Raw genomic sequence first — 23,300 nt, 5'->3', positions numbered from 1 at the left:
GAAGGAAAACTGACGGGAAAGAGAAAAAAATAAAAAAAAGAGGGGGTAGATGGAAAATGAAGGGAGAGAATGAACGAGAGGAAGAAAGAAAGAATGAAAGAAGGGAAGAAAGCCCAGCGACCCGTCCGCCCAACCCAGGGGGAACGTGTCCATGTAGCTAGTCCAATAGAGGACGAATATCAGGCCCCAACACAAATTCCAGCCAGTGGAACCAAGTGGATCTATATCGCTCGAGGGACTCATCGGTCAGGAGTTGCAATTCGTCAAAGACGCGTATCTGTTCCACCCGGAGAACCCATTCTTTAAGGGTGGGTGGGGCAGGGTTGCCCCAGCGTTGAGGTATTAGCGCCTTGGCTGCCGTCAAGAGGTGACGGATCACCGTTATCCGGAACCAGCGCACAGGGTAAGACAGATGATGAAGGAGAAAGAATTCTGGCGTAAAAGGAATGGTCTTGTCCGTGAAGCGCTGCAAGTACAGATGGACCGAGGCCCAAAAAGGAGTAAGCCGAGGGCAGTGCCTCCAAAGGTGAAGAAGGGAACCAGGAGTGGCGTCACATCTCCAACATCTGTTAGGCACATCTGGCGGTAAGTAGAAGTCAAGGCCGGGGGTCGGTACCAGCGGGACAACAATTTATATGCCATTTCCCGGTCCCTGTTACTCCTAGAGCAGCCGTGAGTGACGACACAAATCTTCTCCCATTGTGCCTCAGAAAAGGCGACCTGCAGCTCAGATTCCCAGCCCCCCATGAACGGTGGCGATATCGGGTGAAAGGCCACAAGTAAAAGGCCATACAGTCTAGAGATGCCATGGGGCGTGTTTCCGAGGCAAGGACCGAAAGAAACTGCACAATTGTGCGTAACGGAAGGAATCTAAGAAGGAGGGGGGTGAGCGTGAGGACAGTACGGCCAAGGGCTTAAGGCCCTCAGAGGTCAGAAAGGAACCAATCCCCGGTCCCACACCAGCAGGGGAAGCTGGGAAAAGGTTGCGGCCCACCCCGGGAGGAAAGTCAGGATTATCCCTGACTGAGGTCAACGGGAGGGGATAGAAGAAAGTTGCGTCTTCCGAAGGATCTGAAGCCAAGTCATATAAGTGGCCCGGATAAAAGGGTGAGACGAAGTGATTGCGCGAGCCGTCGGAATCGACAACCAAGGTAAGACCTTCATGAGGAGGTCCAGCAGGACTGCCTCGACGCCCACCCATTGCTTATGGGTCGGACTATGTGCCCACTCCAGAACACGGAGCAGGTGACACGCGGGGGCAGGGCAGAGCAAGACCCCCTTTAGACTTGGGGAGTATCAACGTGGTGAAGCGAATTCGGGGTGCACGAGTGCCCCACACAAATCGCAAGAAGGTGGACCGGAGCGAGTCAAAAAAGGAGGGAGGGACGGAGAGAGGGAGAGCCTGGAACAAATAAAGAACACGGGGCATAATATTCATCTTGATCGTATTGATGCGACCAACCCAGGAGAGCGCCAGTTTCTTCCATGAAACCAGATCAGCCTGGAGAGCAGCCAGCAGGGGCGCAAAATTATAGTGGAAAAGTTGGGGGAAGTCAGGAGACAGCCAAATCCCAAGGTACCGGATTTTGGGGCAACGCCAAGCAAAGGGAAAAGAGGCCTGAAGCGGGAGAGCAGCCGCCTGGGGCAAATTCACATTGAGAATCTCCGACTTAGATGAATTCATTTTAAAGTTGGTAAGGGCACCGTACAGGGAAAGCTCTTTAAGGATATTAGGGAGGGAAATCCCCGGGCGGGTAACAGCGAATAAGAGGTCATCGGCGTAGCCCAGGATTTTATGGTGCGTGGAACCCACTTGGAGTCCGCAGATATAAGGGTTCATCCTGACGGCCTGAAGGAGAGGCTCTAGGGAGAGCACAAAGAACAGTGGCGATAAGTGACAGCCCTGTCTAGTCCCATTCCGTATAGGGAAAGGGTCAGAAAAGGAACCATTGATCCGAACTCGCGCCGTGGGCGTAGAGTATAAAAATCTGATCCAGGTGAGTAAATCCAGACCAAATCCCATGTGATTCAGGGTGGAAAGCATAAAAGTCCAGTCCACCCTGTCAAAAGCCTTTTCGGCATCGGTAGAGAGGAGCACGGTCGGGACGGCCGTGTATTTTTCAAAGTGCATAAGTGAAAGAGCTCTAATGGTGCTGTCCCTGGCCTCACGGCCCAGGATGAAGCCCGTCTGGTCAGGGTGTACCAAGAAGGGCAGAAAGGGTTTGATTCTATTAGCAAGTATCTTGGCGAATAGCTTCAAATCGGAGTTCAGTAAGGATATAGGACGGTAGCTACCGCATTGCTCGGGGTCCTTGCCCTCCTTAGGGATCAGGGTTATGGAGGCCGACAAGGTATGGGAATGGATACGGCCGCCCTCTAAGATCGAATTGAAGGCATCCACGAAGCGAGGGGCCAAGATATCCCGGAACGCAGAATAGTAACGTAGCGGCAACCTGTCAGGGCCGGGGCATTTTCCAGAAGGGGAGGACTTCAGGGCAAGTAGGAATTCCGGTAAAGTGATCGGAGATGGTTAATTGTTTAAAGTTTGCCAGAGGGTCTGGAGAAACCCTCTTGAGAACTCTGGCTCCCCTTGCAGGTTGAATACAGGTACTGCATTCAACCATGCAAGTCAATGGAGCCCAGTTTTCTAATCACAATGTGATTAGTAAAATATTTAAAAAATAAAAAATAACTAAAAAAATTTAATAAAATGTGGTAACATTTAAAAATATTTATGAAGTGATGGCACCATCACAGGAACCATCCAGCTCCAGGAAAATGTAAAAAAAAAAGACCAAAAAGAACAAACAAAATAAAGTGTATTATTATGAGCAAGTGCTAAATTTAGCGCTGTATCTTCCCAAAAATCTTGACATGGAAATAGTTAAAATAAGAGCATTTCAAATACCCAAGGGGTGTCTAATTTAAACAAATGAATGGTTAAATGGGGTAAATTGGATGGGGTTCAAAATGGGGGAAAAGTAATACTGCAGTTTTTTGGACATGAAAAAACTGCAATACTGCACTTTTACTGCAGTATTACTGCACATTTACTGCAGTTTTACTGCATTTGTACTTCACTGTACTGCAGTTGTACTGCAGTTATTTTTGTACGGAAGTACAAATGCAATAAAGCTACAGTACTTTGAAGTACAACTGTAGGTTTGCAATATAAAAAAAGTGCCGTAAATGTGCAGTAATACTGCAGTAAAAGTGCAGTAATACTGCAGTAAAAGTGCAGTATTGCAGTTTTTTCATGTCCAAAAAACTGCAGTATTACTTCAGAAAAAACTGCAGTAATTTTTCGTAAGGGATGCAATGGACATTATTAATAAACGTGGCCTGCTGTATTATAGGGTGATTGGCCTGGGTCATTTGATTTAGTATTCTGTGGCTTGGGCCTAGAGTTTGTTAATGTTTATTGTTCGGAAAATGTTATTAAGGTTATTGTTTAATAAACTAAATAAAAGGCCATGGCCTTTTTCATCCAGATTTGATTTATGTGTTTTATTGATATTTGGTATTGTTGATACTGTTTGAGGTTTTATATAGATACACTTTACAACCAAGTTTACAATAACGAGTTCAGTTTTTTGCCCTTACAACCTCAAACAGTACATAACCCTCTTCCATGGTTGTGTTTTGAGCAACACATAATACCATTGGCCATTTATTTGGTTGCCATGGTTATAAATCTACCTTTCAAACTTTGTACCTGTGAGTCACTTTTTATACATAATCCCATCGTTGACGCTACAGTTACTGTAAATTACAACTTCCATTATGGTCTGCAAGATTCAGTGTTTTTGAGAATCACAGAAAACATAGCTGCTAACTGTAATCCTCTGATGGTACATCAATATTACAGCGACCGTATAAGTTTAAGTAAAACATATTTTTTTTATATATATATATATTTAAGCGCTATATTATTAAATAGCATATTTATATATGCTATTGGGCAATATAGCGCATATATATATATATATATATATATATATATATATATACATATATGTGTGTGTGTGTGTGTATATATTATAAAATTATGTTTTACTTAAGCTTATACTTAATCAAAAGTGCTCAAATACAGCGACAACAACTACACACATCCTCTATGATGACTAATACTTAAATGTTCTGCTGGGTCAAACCCGCAGCTATTAGCCCCTAACAATAACGAGAATATTAACCCTCATGGATGAAGCGGTTTGCGTTATATGTGTCTATTCAGCGTGTTAATTGGACGTTACAGCTAAAAGGAAATGTTCTCAGAAGCACCACCTCTATCGTGTTATTGGTCAGTTATCTAAACGGGCATATACCCATTCACAGTGGCTTACATCGTGATTGGTCTTCCGAATGAGGTGGGTGACATCCTCGTAAGGTCACTGGTTAGTATCGGACTCGAATCTGCGGATTTTTGTTCTGCGGTTTACATCTCACCTTCGGTCGGTTGGTTGTCGCGATTGGAGGAAGGTCACACAGTGTTGTAGCTGTCGAACTGCGGATTGGAACGGTGAGCCTTACTTTTATGGTTTCATGAAAGATTTTTTCCAAAACCGTTAAGTGCAATAACGGTAAAGCGGTTGTCTCAATCCACCCTATGTTTTCTATGTGCCGATAATGTATCCAAATACACTCTATAATTATTTGATTGAATAAATCATACTATCGAGGATTGGCTGGTGGTTTGGTGGGATTCACACACATTTATAAAGCATAATTGGCAGCCTTCCTTCACGGCGGCTTTAAAGCGGCGCAATGATGTCATGGATTGCCTCCATTACTGGAATTTAGTATCTGTTAAGAATTCTTTCTTTGTTCAGTTGTGGTTCCGAAATTATTTAAACGGAAATCTTGATAGCATTTAAGATTTGTTTAGTGATTGTAAACTTGCCAGGGCCTACTTCTTATGTACAAAATATCTGTGTTTTGTTATTATCAATGTATATTGTCAGTTTTAATGTTAATCTTTGTCTCCCAATTATAATAGCACTAATAAATTCACAAGCACTCTTTAAATAAAGGTAATACATTTTGTTTCTTTTCAGGAAATGTATTTTGCCTTTGAACAGATTAATTTACTGGCTGCGCCATCATAATTACTGTACATGTTTTCAGTAGTCAAGAAATCAATATTAAGAAAATACGTTCCTATCATCTTCACCTAGAATTCCCAATGCACAATTAAACCTTTTCAATGTTTTCCATTAAGAGCAGTATTTTTTTTTTCTTTTGCTCGATTTGACTTTCTAGAAATGCAGCTATAATTTTATAAGCCATTACCTTTGCTCAAGAAAAAATACATAATTAGACATCTTTTATTTTTTGTTTTTGTAGGGGGTGGGATTTTGAACCGTATGTGGGAGAAATAAGGGTTCAGTTTAGAGGGACATAAGTAATGTGTTACAAAATACCGTAACTTACTACTCAGAATGATTCAAATATCCCCATGGGCTGTTTATGTATGTTCCAAATTGTATCAAACTGAACCTGATCTGCATTTATAATTATATATACAGCAGGGCTGTTTGTTCAGTTCTGCCTTGGGTTTTGCTGATGTGTACATTGATGAGGACATAATTTTATGGACTCTGATCTTTGTTAAAAGTTTATCTCTTAATACACATGTGCATTTAATGCAACCAATTGTCTGCCAACCTAGTTTTTTCCTATAATGTTAGAGCCAAGGATTGACATGGTTCATGGCAGACATTTTAACCCCTCCAATCCCAGGGGTTTTTGGTACCTCAAGCCCCAGAGCAATTTTGCCGTTTTTGCGCTATGTCGGTTCAGCGATTATTCTCTTTTCCTGTGAATAGTGTACCCATATAAACTATATATTGTTTTTTCAAAGAGAGATAGAGCTTTCTTTTGATACCATAGTTGGATGATTAGCTGAAAATTTAGAATGAGAAACTTAGTAAAAATGAGAAAAGAACACCTAATTTTTATTAAATTTTCCCTCTGAATCCTCACAAAATGAGGTAAAGTGATGGAAAATCCCCTCCAAGTTTATCAATTCAGGTGTCCTAATTTGAGAAATACCTAATTTATATAGATTTTCCATACTTTCTCAGCACTTATAGGGAACATACTATAAGGTGTACATTTTTTGTAGAATTTTTATGCTTTTATGTTTGGGGGTTGTGAACCGGGGCAGGAGGGTTATACTGGGTAGATGTATAAGGTTTTTTAAACATTTCTATGATTATCTTTTTTTATATATATATTTTTTTTTTAAAGAAAAATGGTTAGAGGTCCTCTTAGGGACCTCCTGAACATGCCAGTGATGTCACAATGACATCACTTAGCTCACATTATTATTTTAATGATTTTATTATTATTATTTTTAAATGAATAACTTTTTTTTTTTTTTTCTTCTTCTCTGTTTCAGGACGGGAGGGGGGTGGGAGACATGGTTTCTCACTCCCCTCCCTGCGATCCCCCTGCACCGATCACACTGTGATCTCTATGCAGGTCCTCACAGGGGATATCCTGTCCTCTGAACTTCCCGGTTACGTCAGCAGCAGAAGGAAATGTAACAGCTTTCCGGCTTTCATGCCGGAAGCTGTTATATCAGATCAGACAGCAGAAAGCCGGCGATGCTGGCTTCTGCTGTCAGGGGGGATGCTTAGAATGCGTTTTTTGGACGCACCGGTACGTCCATAGGGGATTGAAGGGGTTAACAGGCTGTTTTTTTTTTCCGATGCACTAATTTTACCGCCAGCCATTGCAAAAGTTTGTAAAACTTTAAGATTAAGATATTTTCCCCCGCCAAACCTGGCAGCACCTCACATGAGAGAGACAGAGAGGGCTTTTCTGCCTATATCAGGTAGGAGGACTCTCTATCATTCCCTTTTTTATTTTACATAGGCCCTAGGTGTGATTCTAAACTGGGCTGGACCTTTAGTTTGAGGTCACTTACTGACCATGTTAAGCTCTTGGTCGGGCTAGTCTTATCTTATTGTGCCCCCTGGCTCCTGTTAGAGCATTTGTGCTCCCTTTCCCCCTCTTTTGCCGCCTTTGAGTTCCTGCAACCTCCCAGAAATGTCCCTCCGCGTTCGTGATCCTTTTCCAGCCCTATGGAAGTTGCCCTGCCCGTCCGTGTGCACTTCCACCCATAGTGCGCGTCACTTCCGGGACGACGCGAGGGAGAAATTTGAATTCCCGGGCAAGGGGACTGGACACAGCGTTTTTGCAGGGCAAGATCACAGGAAGGAAAATGTCTATACTCACCTGTCTTTACCCTCAGATAAGCGGTTACAGATGACAAGACTAATCATGAAGATACAATGCTAAAGAAGACCGAGCGTCTGTACAGCTATGGCTCTAATAAGAAGAATAAAAGCTGCCAGGTACTCAATACAGTGGGGTCTAGCCCACATGAGAGATTGTCAGGCCTTCCTATTGTCCCACTGGGATGGGCACATTTCATTCCTGGATCACCACATAAGAATTCCACACAGGGTCTTGGATTTTCTTAGATTGGTAGCTACACAACGATAGCTTGTCATGACGAAGATCCTGGCTGAGGGAGGCCCAGTCAGTGGTCACTACAGACGCCAGCAAGTAAGGTTGGGAAGCGCACTTTCTAAACAAAGTCAGACAAGATCATTGGACTTGGGAATAAGCCCAGCCACCCTCAAACCCTTTAGAGCTTCTAGCGGTAGAGAAAGCCTTAACATCCTGGCAAGAATGTCTGTATCGCAAGGACGTCCTCATCCACTCGGACAACAGGGCAGTTGTAGCATACCTGAACAGGCAGGAAGGCACGAGAAACTCTGCACTTTTACATGTAACCCTATGAATCTGTAATTGGGCAGAAGCCAACCAGGTTGTCCGCTCTACATATCAAGGGGCAGCTGTACTGCCCGGCATTATCTCAGCCATCATCCTGCTCTTCCTCACAAATGGGAATTGCACAGACACCTTCCAGCTTCTGGTCAAAAAACGGGGTCTGCCAGAAATAGATCTAATGGCTTCCAGAGGGAACACCAAACTGCTTTTTTTTTTTTTTTTTTTTTTTTTTTTTTTTTAATTCTTCTCATCCTGGTGCTTATCCAAGGGCCTCTCCCCTATATCCTGCCCTCGCAGATGTATTTTAGTTTTTTACAAGAAGGCTTTGATAGCGAACTGGCTCCTGTCACCATTAGGGTCTACATTTCCGCCCATAGTGTCATGCTAGACATGATTTAGCCACCATTAGGTCCTTCTGCAGGTTCTCTAGAGCACTGGGATCTCAATTTTGTCTTGACTCGGTTGACTCTGGCCCCCTTTGAACCTCTGGACCTTGTCCTTTTTGTTGCAAAAGGTGGCATTTTCTGTGGCCATCACTTCTGCTAGGCGTATAGGTGAACTCCAGACATTGTCTACTTCAGTATCCTTTTTACACTCCCCCCTCGATAAGGTAGTACTCTCCCTCCCCCTGAATTCCTTCCCAAGGTTAATTCTTAGTTAATTCTTGGTTCCATAGAGAACATGATATCACACGCTTAACCTTCCATCCCCATCCCAGCAGTAGAAGAAGGTTTACATACTCTTGATTTGCATAAATGTCTGTCAATCTCAAGATCAAACTTGGCATGTATCTCCTAACCTGTTTGTATGCTACGCAGGCCAAAACAGAGACAAACGCACATAAAAAAAATAAATGAGGTGAATTACTCAAACTGTCCGTAACGCTTACCTATCTACTGACAAGGTTCCCATGCTTGGACTTAGAGCCCACTCCACCAGGGCAATGGCGACCTCTTGGGCCGAACCTTTTTCTTGCTTCTCCTGAGGAGATTTGTAAGGCTGCTACGTGGAATACTACTCATTTTGCCAGGCACTATCATTAATCCCTTCAATCCCCTATGGACGTACCGGTACGTCCTGACCTTCTTGCAGTGGCAGAGACACATCCCTGCTGCTACACAGGGGATCAGGCTTGAGAGCCTGGGCTCCCCTCTGTCAGCAGAAGCCAGCATCGCTTCCCGATCTCCTGTAACAGCTGCTGGCGCGAGGGGTGGAAAAAGATTACAACAAGTATTTATATAGCGCTTTTCTCCAGGTATATGCATACAAGAGAAAAAGAGTGAATTATCTGAATGATTGGGAGAAAAGATGGGTTTTAAGTCCTTTTTTTAAACTAAGTATAAAATTAATATTTGGGCTGCTGAAAGTTAGGGGAGGTGGGGGTTAATTTAGGGCCAGTTATGGTTAATGGGGTGTTTATGGTTAATTTAGGGCCAGTTATGGTTAATGGGGTGTTTAGGGTTCATTTAGGGGCAGTTATGGTTAATGGGGTGTTTAGGGTTCATTTAGGGGCAGTTATGGTTAATGGGGTGTTTAGGGTTAATTTAGGGGCAGCTGTGGTTAATGGGGTGTATAGGGTTAATTTAGGGGCAGCTGTGGCTAATGGGGTGTATAGGGTTAATTTAGGGGCAGCTGTGGTTAATGGGGTGTATAGGGTTAATTTAGGGGCAGCTGTGGTTAATGGGGTATATAGGGTTAATTTAGGGGTAGCTGTGGTTAATGGGGTGTATAGGGTTAATTTAGGGGCAGCTGTGGTTAATGGGGTGTATAGGGTTAATTTAGGGGCAGCTGTAGTTAATGGGGTGTATAGGGTTAATTTAGGGGCAGTTGTGGTTTATGGGGTGTTTAGGGTTAATTTGGGGCAGTTGTGGTTGATGGGGTCGTTAGGGTTAATTTAGGGGATGCTGTGGCTCATGGGGTCTTTAGGGTTAATTTAGGGGCAGTTGTGATTGATGGGGTCTTTAGGGTTAATTTAGGGGATGCTGTGGTTGATGGGGGTCTTTAGGGTTAATTTAGGGGCAGTTGTGGCTAATGGGGTGTTTAGGGTTAATTTAATGATGATGCCTGAGGGTTAATTTAATTAATTTATTAAAGTTAACTTAAGGTGCAGTTAGAGGTAAAGGGGGCCAAACTAAGGGGAATCTAAATCCTGGGGGCAGTGAAGATATATAAAAGTATGGTGTTGATGTGCTGTGAACGGGTCTGTGACTCTATGAGGGGACTATGAGATATCTGGGGAGGACGGAGTGACATATCTGGGGGTATAAGGCATATAAGGCATATGTGGGGAGGGCAGTGTGCCATGTCTGGGGAGGACAAAGTGGTGTATCAGGGTGTATAAGGCATATCTGGGGAGTGGAGTGGCATATGTCGGGGGGGGCAACGTGGCATGTCTGGGAGGCAGCGTGGCAAGCTCAAATGTGCATAAATGGGGGGGCTGGTTGGGAAATAATGCATGTTATCAATTTTTTTTTTATTCTGCTGTTTGTATTTAACATCATTTGTTTTATTAAATTATTTTAAATAAATAAAAATTTACATTCGTTTGTTTTATCCGATTAATTGAAAAAATAATTGGCCAACTAATTGATTATGAAAATAATCGTTAGTTGCAGCACTAGAATGGATCCTTGTGGTACTCCTGTTTGTGTGGAGGGATTAAAACCATGTTAGAATTGTGCCTCCCAGCCAGCTTAGGTTTTGCAGCCGCTCAATAAGAATCTTATGATCAATGTGTCAAATGTGTCAAATGCTGGCAGATCTAGAAAAGTTAGGATTGACTAATCACCCTTGTCTCTTGCCTTCAGGAGGTCATTCAGAACATGAACCAGGGCAGTTTCAGTGCTGTGACGTTTTCTGAAGCCTGATTGGAAAGAATAATATTAATTGACAGATGGGCCTCTAGTTGTAATAACACACTTTTTTTCAATGATTTTTCCCAGAAAAGGGAGGTTGGAGACGGGCCTATAGTTCGTTAAGCATTCTGGGTCTAACAAAAGCTTTTTTATAAGAGGTTTCACGATTGCTTCTTTCAGTAGTTCTGGAAAAACTCTGGAGTCCAGAGAACATCAGACTTTTTTTTTTATGTAAAAACTGGGCCTACTATTTCTGAGCATGCAGGGAGGAGATATGGTGGTTGCCCGCAGGTTTTGTGAGATTGAGATGATTTCTTCCTTGCCCAGAATGATAAAACTTGTCCACAGGGTGGGGGAATTTGAACCCCTGTTTTTGTACCTCTGGCTGTCCTTCAGCGATAGAGGTCTGGATGGAAGCTATCTTATCTGAAAAGTAGGCTGCAAAATCTTCACATTTGGCCTGTGTGAGATTTGTGGAGGTATGCAGGCAGGATGGCTTGCAGGGCCTTTCTACGGTGCAGAAGAGCTGGGCTGGTCTGTTGTGTTCTTAGATATTGTTGGTAGTCGGTAATGTGCTTGGTTAAGGAACGCTTATCATCCTGGTTGTGTGTTTTACACCACCTTCTTTCAAGCTTATGGCCTTTTTTCTTCAGCATTCTGATGGTGTCGTCAAACCATGGACCATGACGCATGGTTTTTATAGTTTCAAAGCGGAGCAAGGCTGTTCAAGGTATCGCTCACCCTCTTATACTGTTGGACTAATAAGTTGGGGTCTTTGCAGGTACCCAGTAATTCTGTTAGGTCGAGGTTTGATAGAAAGATTGGTGAAGTCAAACACTTTAATGAGCGACGTTTGGCTAGCCTTGGAGGCGGAACTGTGGTTAGCTTTGAGGAGATGGAGAAGTTTAGGCAGCAATGATCTGACCATACTACTGGGTTTACTTTTACAGCAGGGATTTCAAGTTCAAGTTGGAACACCAGGTCGAGTATGTGGCCTCTTTTATGAGTGGCAGACATGACAGTTTGTGTGAAGCCAAGACTACTCATCATGTTTAGGAGATCCTGCCCAAATTGGGAAGCTGTGTCATCAATCCAGGCATTGAAGTCCCCCAGGATTAGCCATCTTGGGTGTTCCAGGATTAGCCCTGTCACAAGATCTGCAAATTCCAGACCTATTTCACAGAGATGCTGGCAGCTATACATTCAAAATGCTTTGTTGTAGTAACTGAGAGTGGCCTAGGATTTAAAGAGGAATTGATGCCGATTGCTACTCCTCCACCCTTGCGATTGAGTGGTGAACTGAATAATTGCTTGGGACTGCTGCTTCCAAGATGGGGCTTGCGTTTTCGTCCAGCCCAGTTTCAATAATGCAAGCAAGATCTATTGATTTATTGATCTGGCATTGCATAAAACGGCTCCGATAGGACTGGCTGCAGAGTTCAGATTATCTTGCAGATTTTTGCATTTGCTTTGAGATGGGAATTGGGTAACGGCTAGCTATTGGTCTAGCTTTTTGCACCTGCGGTTTCCTACTTTGGACCACTGCGATTGGGTAGGTCTCTGTCTGTGAAGGCAGGTCCTTGGGTGATGGGTCATTTGTGGGGGAATATTTAAGTCTCTGAAATGTAGCACCTCCCCGACAACCCCTGACAGTTTTCCTGATTTAAGCAGGTATGTAGGTTATAATGGATCTTTGCAGGTTGTGGAGGGCAGAGTGAATGCAGAAAGTTTGGCAAGTAGTATATCATGGCAATGAGGGGGTTAATGTTCTAGAGATCAGTCTCTGGGGGGGGGTTTAGTTGCATACACTGGAATCCAGGATAGGTGTTAAATTAAATCAGCAGGAGTTGTGAAAGGGCTTTGAAGATTTGAATGCAAATGCAGATATCAGAAAAGTGGTGGCTGTAGAACTGAAACTAAAAGTTTACCAATATAACAGGCCTTGTGTAGGATGTTGTAATTCTCTGAAGAATCTGTATGAGGCTAGGTTTCCACTTGTTTTTTTTTTTTTTTTGCTAAAAACGCCCATAAAAACGCAGCAGCCAGATGTTAGCTGTTCTTCAATAGGAAATCGCAAAATGCCATTTCCACTTGGCGTTTTTCTGTCTGGCGTTTTTTCAGTCCTCTTTGGCGTTTTTCTGCTTTTTTGGGCTCTGTGGCAGTTTTTCAAAATCGCAGCATGTTGACACTCTGGCGTTTTTTGCAAGGAAATCTTGGCGTTTTTCTCCAATAGAAGTCTATGGGAGAGAAAAAACGCCATGAAAAAGCCATGTGGGTTTATTGCCTTGGCGTTTTTTATGGCGTTTTTTCCACAGTTACAATGCAGAGGATGGACCCAGTATCTGTGTGTCCTACGTGAAATAGGCTCAAAACAAACAGTTTCACACAAAACAAAGTCCTGGACTGGTTCATATTGAATTTTACATCATTTGGAACAAACATGCCATTACAAACAAACATACGCGACTGGATCCTGCGTGCCAAAAGCAACAGCAAACAATTTGCACCATCATTTGGGGCCAATCTTCCTAGAGGAGCAGACATAAATAAAGCATGCCTTACAAACCACAGAAAAGAGACAAAAGGGTCTACCAAGTAAATGACATCAGGAGAGGGCAGATACTTGCCATTTATCCTAATCCCTTTTTGCTGGGTGAAACTGCTAACTTGTAAAGGCTGGAAAAACTGCCTAAGGTCAAAAAAGGGTCTCTCTCTCTCTCTCTCTCTCTCTCTCTCTCTCTCTCTCTCTCTCTCTCTCTCTCTCTCTCTCTCTCTCTCTCTCTCTCTCTCTCTCTCTCTCTCTCTCTCTCTCTCTCTCTCTCTCGACAGACCAGATGTCTATACGGTAAATACACACCTTGCAAAGGTGGTCTTTTACCTCCCAGATAACCCAACAAACCCATGCATGTGGGGTATCTCACAGGAGATGTTCCTGAACACATATTGGGGTGTTTGACAGGGATATATACCAGGTGCCGTACATTTATACCTGGAGTACAACATGTGTGGGGGGAAAAAATAAAAAAAATGTTTGACAAAGGCTAGTGGTAGAATTAGTGCATGGAAAGGGTTAAAACACCAGAATTTGAAATACCTTGGGGTGTCTAGTTTTTAAAAATATATGGTTTGATGGGGTAAATTGCATTGGCCGGCCTCAGATACCTGGAATAGCACATGGGGCAGAATGACCAGATTTGAGGAAAAAGGGTTTCGAAATAGCAAAACGCAACTGGTACTTATTGCCCCATAACATGCAGAAAAAAGCAAAAAACATAACATTGGGTATTTCTAAACTCATTTTGTCCCAAAATGTACTACGAGAAAGAAACGGTCTTGTCATTAAGGGGTTAAGCAATCAATATGTCACTGAGCTGGATAGTCTTACCGACTACCTCAGGTAACTTGTGCTCCCTTAGCCTGGGACAACACACTCTCACCTTATTATGATTTATTATTTGTTTTATATAGCACCATCAGGTTCCATAGCGCAAGTAGTATGTAACATAACTAATTGACTTACAGAGACAACAGGTGAGGAGGGCCCTCCTCAAACTAGCTTAAAATTAAGGGGGTAGTAGAAGCATTGCTGAACACCGATCTACAAACACCTGTGTAAAGTGGATATAGAGGCAAAAGGTCATCATTGTTGACCTTGTTTGCATGCGCCTACCCAGAATCCATTGTGGCTGTGGCAGCACCATGAGATTTCTGAGGGAAAAGACAAGACTTCTGGCTTGTCTGATGTTTGTAGAATGGTGTTTAGCAATGCTTCTACTACCACCTTATTTTTCTCATATATATAGCTGTGATATATGTAGGATATAGCAAGCAAAGCACACATTAGCATAAATCAAGATATTGGGATACAATGGGTACACAACCGTCCCTTAATCTGCCTCCCAGAGACAATAGAGTCGGTAAAGGGATTAAAAATACAATGGGGTCCCAGTGTAGTACCATATGGGAAGGGGGGAAACACTAGATCCTCTGGCCTTGGGGCCAGGAAAGCATGGAGTCCGAGGTATTAAATTGCTCTGGCAGTAATGCCGGAGTCAGTGTGCAGTATTTTCCACTGGCGGCCTTCCTGCACTTTCTTCTCCTTGTACGTTTCGGTCTTGGAGTTAAGAACTTATTTTTGAATCTGGCTAGGCCAGAAATGGCCTGCCCTTATTTATTTAATTTATACAGTCACTACGTTTTTACACGTGTGCCTATTCATTTGTTTTGGTCTTCATGTTTTTTTTGACTCACAAGCGAGGCCACGTTCACGTTTTTGATTTGTGACTTTGTACCACGTTTTTGGATCACTGTTTTTCTTTTGAGGCAGTGAAGCCTAAAGGGGGTACTCCCTTGCAGGGGTGCCCTGAAGGCTAAAGGGGTCTCACCCTTTATATTTAGAGAATATGGTAAAACCTGTACCGGGGGAAAATCAGTAGACTAACCCCCCTGTACCTACACAAAGAAGTCTTTAGAAAGCCAGGGCCCATAGTCTGTAGGGAGGTGGCTGCCTCTCAGGCCTCTCCAGTGGCACCAGTGATGGAGGGTTTCATCACACAATCAATATCACAGCAATCAATGCTATAGTGTCAAATGTCAATACAGTAACACATCACCGTGCCAAATAGTTATCACTCCCCTAGCTGATTAACTCAGGCACTGGGAAACCCCTCAGAACATTCTTTTCGAAGAGCCACATGTCTCAGATGCAAGGATCCCTGGGCTGCCTATGCACGTTCTTGCAAACACCGCAGGTGAGGCTTCAAATTTAGTAAATGCGGCCTTAAGACTTTCCAGAATCTTCCAGGGACAAGTGTCTTTGTGTCATGGTGTTTTCTCTAGGTGGCTTCTGTTCTGTGATGCAGGCTGTCCGTCTATCCTATAATGCTGGCACCCTAAGCAGAGGTCGTTCGCCATTTTATTATGTGCTTGGGCGTTTCCTTATCTATTCAGTACGGCGGTCTGTACATGTTGATGGCTAAGTTACAAGTTAAATGACTATCCTTAACTAATTAGCGTTGTTGTGACCAGGCCCAGGAGTCGTATTATTAAAAGCACTACACACGACCCTTGGCTCCTGTGCCCGGGAACGCTTACACTCTTAATATCCTACCTAATAAAGAAAAGCTCCGCAACTCTCAGATACTTAACTAAATGTGTTGCTTGTCGTCACAGATAGCGGGATCGAAAAGAGAATTCTGTTCCTTGGTGGACGGGACAATGGTCTCCCATGAACTGTTTAGTAGGACGTCTGTTTTTTTGTTGGGCTCCACTTCCGCGACACCTAATTCTGGAAGAAACACAGCATGCTATTATTTCCATCCTATCACACACAATAGTATTCAATATCATTATCATTACTATTGGCTTCATGAAACTGGACATCAAATCATTCAGCCTAAGGAACTGAAAGGATTCCGGTACTCATGAGAGATATTGTGCACTTTGTTTTGAAGCTCTTATCTGATCAATATGTTCTTGAATAGAACCATGTGTCACCTATCCAGTACCTCCTTATCAAATAATCAAGGGCCATATGATTTTGCAGGAGCACTTTACGAATTTGGGATTAATAAATGAGGAAATTAGTCAGGATGGGAAGGCTGTTAACCACTACATCCATTATTTCAGCATATTAATTTAACTTATTTAATTTATACCCCATTCTGTCCAAGAAGGGAACCACATCATCCCTTGTCACTTGTGGAAAACAATTCTCATTTTAAGCAGGATTTATGATATTCAGTATCATTAAACTGCCATTCCCTTACTGCTGGGACTACTCGCCCTACAGTGCAATGTCCCCATGCTCACATGGGCAGCCAGGAATATGCTTTGTTCCTACAAATAAAATAAAATCCGTGGGTTAGTACGGCTATGGGTCGCTACCCATTTCTTAAACTACAACTGTTTTAATATTGTGACATTTTTCTGTAAACCAGTTTCAACAAAAGACCATGGAAATAAACACATGGCACACTGACCATATTTGTTACACGCTTCTAAGTGGCTGCATCCTTAAGAGCTTCTTGTTTTACAGTCTGTTGGGACATACTAAAACGAATGACAAAATGGAATGCCCATAGACTTTAATGGGGAGGAATGCCCATAGACTATAATGGGGAGGAATGCCCATAGACTATAATGGGGAGGAATGCCCATAGACAATAATGGAAGGGAAAAGAATAATTGATTTTTAAATAAAAGCTTAAGAAATAGCATTTAGATCTTTGACGCACATACTCCCCTAGTACACACATGTGATCTAAAACTTATAGCTGTTTTCTATGGAATGCCCATAGGATATAATGGGAGAAAAATTAAACTTTGTTTTTTAGCGAAAACCATCTGACATATCATATAGATCTTTGGTACACATACTCCCCTAGTACAGACACAGGATCTAAAACTCATATTAAGTGGGATTATAGCTGTTTTCTATGGAATGACAGTTTTGAGGGAATGCCCATAGGATATAATGGGAGAAAATTAAACTTGTTTTTTTTTTTTTTTTTTTTTTTAGAGAAAACCCTCTGACATATCACATAGATCTTTGTCATGTATACTCCCCTAGTACAGTTATAGGTTCTAAACCTCATATTAAGTGGAATTATAGCTGTGTTCTATGGAATGGCAGGTGAATGACAGTATTGATGGAATGCCCATAGGATATAATGGGAGAAAAATCAAACCTGTTTTTATGACAAAACCCTCTGAAATATCATATAGATCTTTGGCACATATGCTCCCCTAGTACAGAGACAGGATCTAAAACTCATATTATGTGGGATTATAGCTGTTTTCTATGGAATGACAGGTGAATGACAGTTTTGAGGGAATGCCCATAGGATATAATGGGAGAAAATTAAACTTGTTTTTTTAGAGAAAACCCTCTGACGTATCATATAGAACTTTGGCACATAGCCTCCCCTAGTACACACACGGGATCTAAAACTCATACTTTGTGGGATAATAGCTGTTTTCTATGGAATGACAGGTGAATGACAGTTTTGAGTGAATGCCCATAGTATATAATGGGAGAAAAATGAAACTTGTTTGTTAGAGAAAACCCTCTGACATATCATATAGATCTTTGTCATGTATACTCCCCTAGTACAGTTATAGGTTCTAAACCTCATATTTGGTGGAATTATAGCTGTGTTCTATGGAATGACAGGTGAATGACAGTTTTGAGGGAATGCCCATAGGTTATAAAGGGAGAAAAATCAAACCTGTTTTTCAGACAAAACCCTCTGAAATATCATATAGATCTTTGGCACACATACTCCCCTAGTACAGACACAGGATCTGAAACTCATATTATGTGGGATTATAGCTGTTTTCTATGGAATGACAGGTGAATGACAGTTTTGAGTGAATGCCCATAGGATATAATGGGAGAAAAATTAAACTTGTTTTTTTAGAGAAAACGTTCTGACATATCATATAGATCTTTGTCATGTATACTCCCCTTGTACAGTTATAGGTTCTAAACCTCATATTAAGTGGAATTATAGCTGTGTTCTATGGAATGACAGGTGAATGACAGTATTGATGGAATGCCCATAGGATATAATGGGAGAAAAATCAAACCTGTTTTTCAGACAAAACCCTCTGACATATCATATAGATCTTTGGCACATATACTCCCCTAGTACAAGGACAGGATCTAAAACTCATATTATGTGGGATTATAGCTGTTTTCTATGGAATGACAGGTGAATGACAGTTTTGAGGGAATGCCCATAGGATATAATGGGAGAAAAATGAAACCTATTTTTTCAGACAAAACTCTTTGAAATATCATATAAATCTTTGGCACATATACTCTCCTAGTACAGACACAGTATCTAAAACTCATATTAAGTAGAATTATAACTGTATTCTATGGAATGACAGTTTTGAGTGAATGCCCATAGGATATAATGGGAGAAAATATAATCTTGTTTTTTAGAGAAAACCATCTGACATATCATATAGATCTTTGGTACACATACTCCCCTAGTACAGGTATAGGTTCTAAACCTCATATTAAGTGGAATTCTAGCTGTGTTCTATGGAATGACAGGTGAATGACAGTATTGATGGAATGCCCATAGGATATAATGGGCGAAAAATGAAACCTGTTTTTCAGACAAAACCCTCTGAAATATCATATAGATCTTTGGCACATATACTCCCCTAGTACAGAGACAGGATCTAAACCTCATATTATGTGCGATTATAGCTGTTTTCTATGGAATGACAGGTGAATGACAGTATTGAGTGAATGCCCATAGGATATAATGGGAGAAAAATCAAACTTGTTTTTCAGAGGAAAAAAAAAAAAGAAGATTTTTGTCATTTTGAACACTGGTGACACTTGTAATATGTTCGTCACCAGAATGAGGAATCGGCACGCACACCAAAGGAACTCTGGTGCTTAACTGTGCCAGGAAGGGCAGCTCCCCAGTAGATCAAAATAAATAAAGGCTCCAGGCACTCAAGGGTTCCAGCTCAGGCAGATTTATTAAAGGAAGACAGCAACAACGTTTCGACCTCACAATGAGTCTTTATCAAGTTGATAAAACTGTTATTTTGTTGAATTGAGTCCTCACACAAGTATGCCATCCACTCTTCTCTGCTAAAACATAAATTTGCCAGTTGGTAACAAGCAGCTGCAATAGACAATAATATGTCACAATTTTCTTTTGCTCTTTCTTTTTCCTTCATGGAATCTATGACTATCACCTCCCTGGTATTATAAAGGACTACACCAAGGCACCAGTGCTGTCCAGAGCCCCAGGAATCCGTGGTAAAAGGAACCAACAAAATGTCTTTGTTTAAGGCGACATTTTCCCCCAAGAAGCTGTAGAAAATGTCTGCTCTTCCTCGCACCAAATTGTGGTAGATGTAGGTGGGGCACATCAAAGTATTTTCAGTAAGGTTTCTCTGGCAGATGAAGTTGCTTATGGCTTCTTCAATAGCTTCATCACAAAGCCATTGTCGGGGATCCAGAGTTTTCAAAATCTGTTCTTTTACTGTTTCTAGCAATTTGTTATCTGAATCTGTTGGTGGCAGGTTCCAGGGGGTTAAGTCATCCCATGCGAGGGGCGGAGCGAGCGCTCAACGAAGATGGCTGCATAAGCTGTTAGCTCTGCTCACCGTCCGACTTTTTTAGCTTTCGTTTCGCTAGACCCGGCCGATGGGGAAGACGAATCGAATGGGGACGACCCCCAGAGCCTCTGGGACCAGGGACAGACCGTCTAATCCGTCTGTCCGGTCGTTTTTCCAAGCTCCACACGACCACGACTCCCGAGACTCGGAGCCCAAGATGGCGCCGTCTCCCGCCAGTCAAGTCAGCGAGTGCTCGGACGATGGCCTTCGCGACCAGGACTCGAGCTACCCACCTTCGCTGGCTGCGGGACCCCCGTGGCATGAGGCCCTTAAAGCGCTCCCGACAAAAGCTGACCTGGTGGCCATGATCGACACCTCGCTGGATCAGGCCCTTCAGGGCGTCCGAGCCGACCTCGTGGTAATCAAGCACGACCTGAAGCACCTGGGAGATCGTGTGCTTGCTCTCGAGGACAACCACTCGGCGGCCTGTGCTCGTATTGACGCTCACTCCTCCACTCTACATGAACACAACGAATCGTTTCTGCAACTCCGACGTCAGCTGGAGGACCTGGATAATCGGGGTAGGAGAAATAATCTCCGAATCCGTGGCCTACCTGAGTCGGTCCCTCCGGAGTCGCTTCGCCAGACGCTGCAGTCGGTATTCAACTCGCTCCTCAAGTTACCGGATGATGCCCCTATTCATTTCGATAGGGCCCACCGTGCTTTGCGACCGAGGGGTTCTCCATCTTCCCCACCCAGGGATGTGGTGTGCAGCTTCCATGAGTACACGGTCAAGGAGGCGGTTTTGAAGGCCTGTCGCACCGCTGGCGTTGTGGAATATGAAGGGGAGAAGCTCTCCATTTACCAGGATCTCTCCCCGATCACCCTTTAGAAGCGTAGGGCGTTGCGGCCCCTTACAGCAGCGCTTCGGGAAGCTGCCATTCCCTATCAGTGGGGTTTTCCTTTTATGCTTATTGCCAGACGGGACGGCGACACCTTTACCTTACGACACCCTGGTGAGTTGAAGCCTTTCCTGGAAGATCTCCACTTACCTGCTCTTGAGGTTCCTGACCTCAGGACCCGGCTGCCTCCTGGATACCGCACTCCAATCGGAGGAAGAGGACCAGACGTGCCCCAGCGACATCGGCTGATACCGGTTGAACTTCCTCACTTCCCGCAGTATTTGGACGCTCACGGAACATTTTCTACTTTGGACTGTTCTACACCTCACTCAAGCTGAACTTTACGCGGCACCGGTCGGCGTTTATACCCGTCGTTTGTGCCTCCGACCAGGTATCATGGACTGGGGCTCTTGCTCCGCTCGAGTATTTCGTTTATCGCACTCGCATTATTATTTTTTCTTTCTATATGATTTTTCGTCGTTTTTCCGTTGCGCGTCGGCATTTATGTTTTTTTTTTTCTCATGTTTTTCCTTTTTTTCCGCTATACGTTTATGTTTTATTTACATGTTTTTGAGCCTTGCCGTCTACAGAAAAGGCTGCCTCCTTCCTACATGTTCTACTGAACGTTCTACCCACATACACTTCGGAGGCTGGCCGCTTGATGGCCCTGTATATCTGTATCTGATCTGGATGTCCTGGTTAAGCTGGTTTGTTTGTTCTGACCCTTCGCTTGGGATTAGCTCTGGCTCCCTATGTCCGGATATGTCACTCATTACTCTTTTTTCCGCTCCTTTCTCCTTGCTGTTTCTCCCACTTCTTCCCTACCAATGGTTGGGATCTTTCTTTTTCTGCCCTTTCGGACGATGTAGCAGGGACCTATTTCTTCCTTCTTGTTCCTCTTCTCACTCTCTCTTCTTTTCTTGTCTGCCTTTTCTCTCCTGCTCTCGTGGGCTTCCCCCCCCCCGAGCACTCCTGTCCTCCTTGGGACAGTGATTTTGGGACTCCCTGAAGTCCCCCAGCTCACTCGTTGTCGACACTCAGTGTCGCGGTGATAGGTTATCCTGTGGCCTATCTTCACTCTATGCACTACACTTCACATATGTGTTTATTTTCCTGTTATATTGTTTTGTTTTTTGTTCTTGGTTTGTTAGACCTGTGGTGGCTTTTCTCACATAATTTGGCTACATGTCAGCCCTAACTATGTCTTCTGATCACTTGCAATTGGTGACGCTCAATATAAGGGGCTTGAATAAACCGGAACAGCGTTCCAAACTCTGTTCTTTCCTCCGCTCTTCCAAATCGCACATAGCTTTTATTCAGGAGACTCATTTTAGGCAGGGTAATGAACATAGACTTTTGGATAGGCACTTCTCTCACTCCTTCTTCTCCAGTTCCACTTCCAAGAGGACTAAAGGTGTGGCTCTCCTTATTCATAAGAGGGTCCGGTTCCGCCTTTTGGAGGACTGGAGGGACGATGAGGGGCGCTGTATATTTGTGAAAGGTTATATTGGCTCCCAGAAGGTTACCCTGGCGAATCTTTATGCCCCTAATAAATCGCAGGGTCGTTATATTATTTCGATACTTAATAAATTGGCAGACTTCCAGGAGGGGGTTACGGTCCTAGGTGGAGATTTCAATATGGTGTTTGACCCTCAGGTGGATACCTCCTCTGGACGGTCGCACCTCCCATACTCTCTCATTCGTAAAGTCCTCAAGCACCTTAAATTCAACCAACTAATTGACGCATGGAGGACGCTGCATCCTGGAGAGAGGGATTATACCCACTTTTCTGCTCCCCACGCCATGTACTCTAGGATAGACACCTTTTTTATCTCCCATTTTCACCTCTCCTTCCTGCGCTCTGCTGTGATAAGTCCTACCACTATAAGCGATCATTCTCCGGTTTTCCTGAGGCTCTCCCTGACTGCTCTCCCTAGACCCCGGTGGAGTTGGAGGCTTAATGAGTCGTTGTTGGACGACCCCCATAATGTGTCGACTTTATCTTCTCATATTGCTCATTATTTCGCAAATAATCTGACACCTGACGTTCCTGCGTCGGTTGTTTGGGAGGCCCACAAGGCGGTGGTGAGGGGCCATTTGATCGGCATGGGGGCTGCGGCCAAGCGCGTTCACTCAGATGGCGTTCTTTCTCTGATTAAGCAAATTGCGTTCCTGGAATTGCGTCATAAGGCTAATCTTCTCCCGGCTTTACAGCTTCAGCTTACTACCCTTCGCGCTCGCCTGGCGTCTTTATTGGATACGCGCATCAAGCGTAATTTCCTGCTTACGCGTCGTTTATTTTATGAGCTTGGCGATAAGCCGGGCAAGCTTCTGGCTCGAGCCCTGCGGGCAAAGAGGGCTCAGACTTACCTGACTAGGATTCGTGATCGTCATAATACACTTCACTTTCATTCCCACAAAATTGCTGAATGCTTCCAACAGTATTATTCATCTCTCTATAATCTCCCTTCGGACTCGCGCCCTGGTTGCGATATCCATGCGGCCACCACTGATTTTTTTTGTCCGCACATCTTCCCAGGGCTCTCGCTACGGAAGACAGTGCACTCCTTGAGGATCCGATTACTCTGTCGGAAATTGAATTTGCGGTTAAAAATTCCCCACCTGGTAAGAGCCCGGGACCAGACGG

At 43.4% G+C, this 23,300-nt stretch overlaps 1 protein-coding gene and 1 long non-coding RNA gene across 3 annotated transcripts in view; one reads left to right on the top strand and one right to left on the bottom strand.

Moving 5' to 3' along the window:
- LOC128502446 (uncharacterized) overlaps positions 1-23,300 on the bottom strand; it is a 70,752-nt gene that overhangs the window by 41,039 nt on the left and 6,413 nt on the right. The window lies entirely within an intron of this gene.
- ABAT (4-aminobutyrate aminotransferase) overlaps positions 4,322-23,300 on the top strand; it is a 335,639-nt gene continuing 316,660 nt past the window's right edge. Inside the window, exon 1 of one of the 2 annotated variants that reach the window (XM_053472272.1) lies at positions 4,322-4,519. The gene's annotated coding sequence lies outside the window, so the exon portion shown is untranslated. The remainder of the gene's footprint in view (positions 4,520-23,300) is intronic. The other variant, XM_053472273.1, reaches the window with a different exon arrangement.

This window comes from Spea bombifrons, chromosome 7 (genome assembly GCF_027358695.1).
Source record: "Spea bombifrons isolate aSpeBom1 chromosome 7, aSpeBom1.2.pri, whole genome shotgun sequence".
Classification (NCBI taxonomy): domain Eukaryota; kingdom Metazoa; phylum Chordata; class Amphibia; order Anura; family Pelobatidae; genus Spea; species Spea bombifrons.
This window is presented reverse-complemented; position numbering and strand designations above follow the sequence as displayed.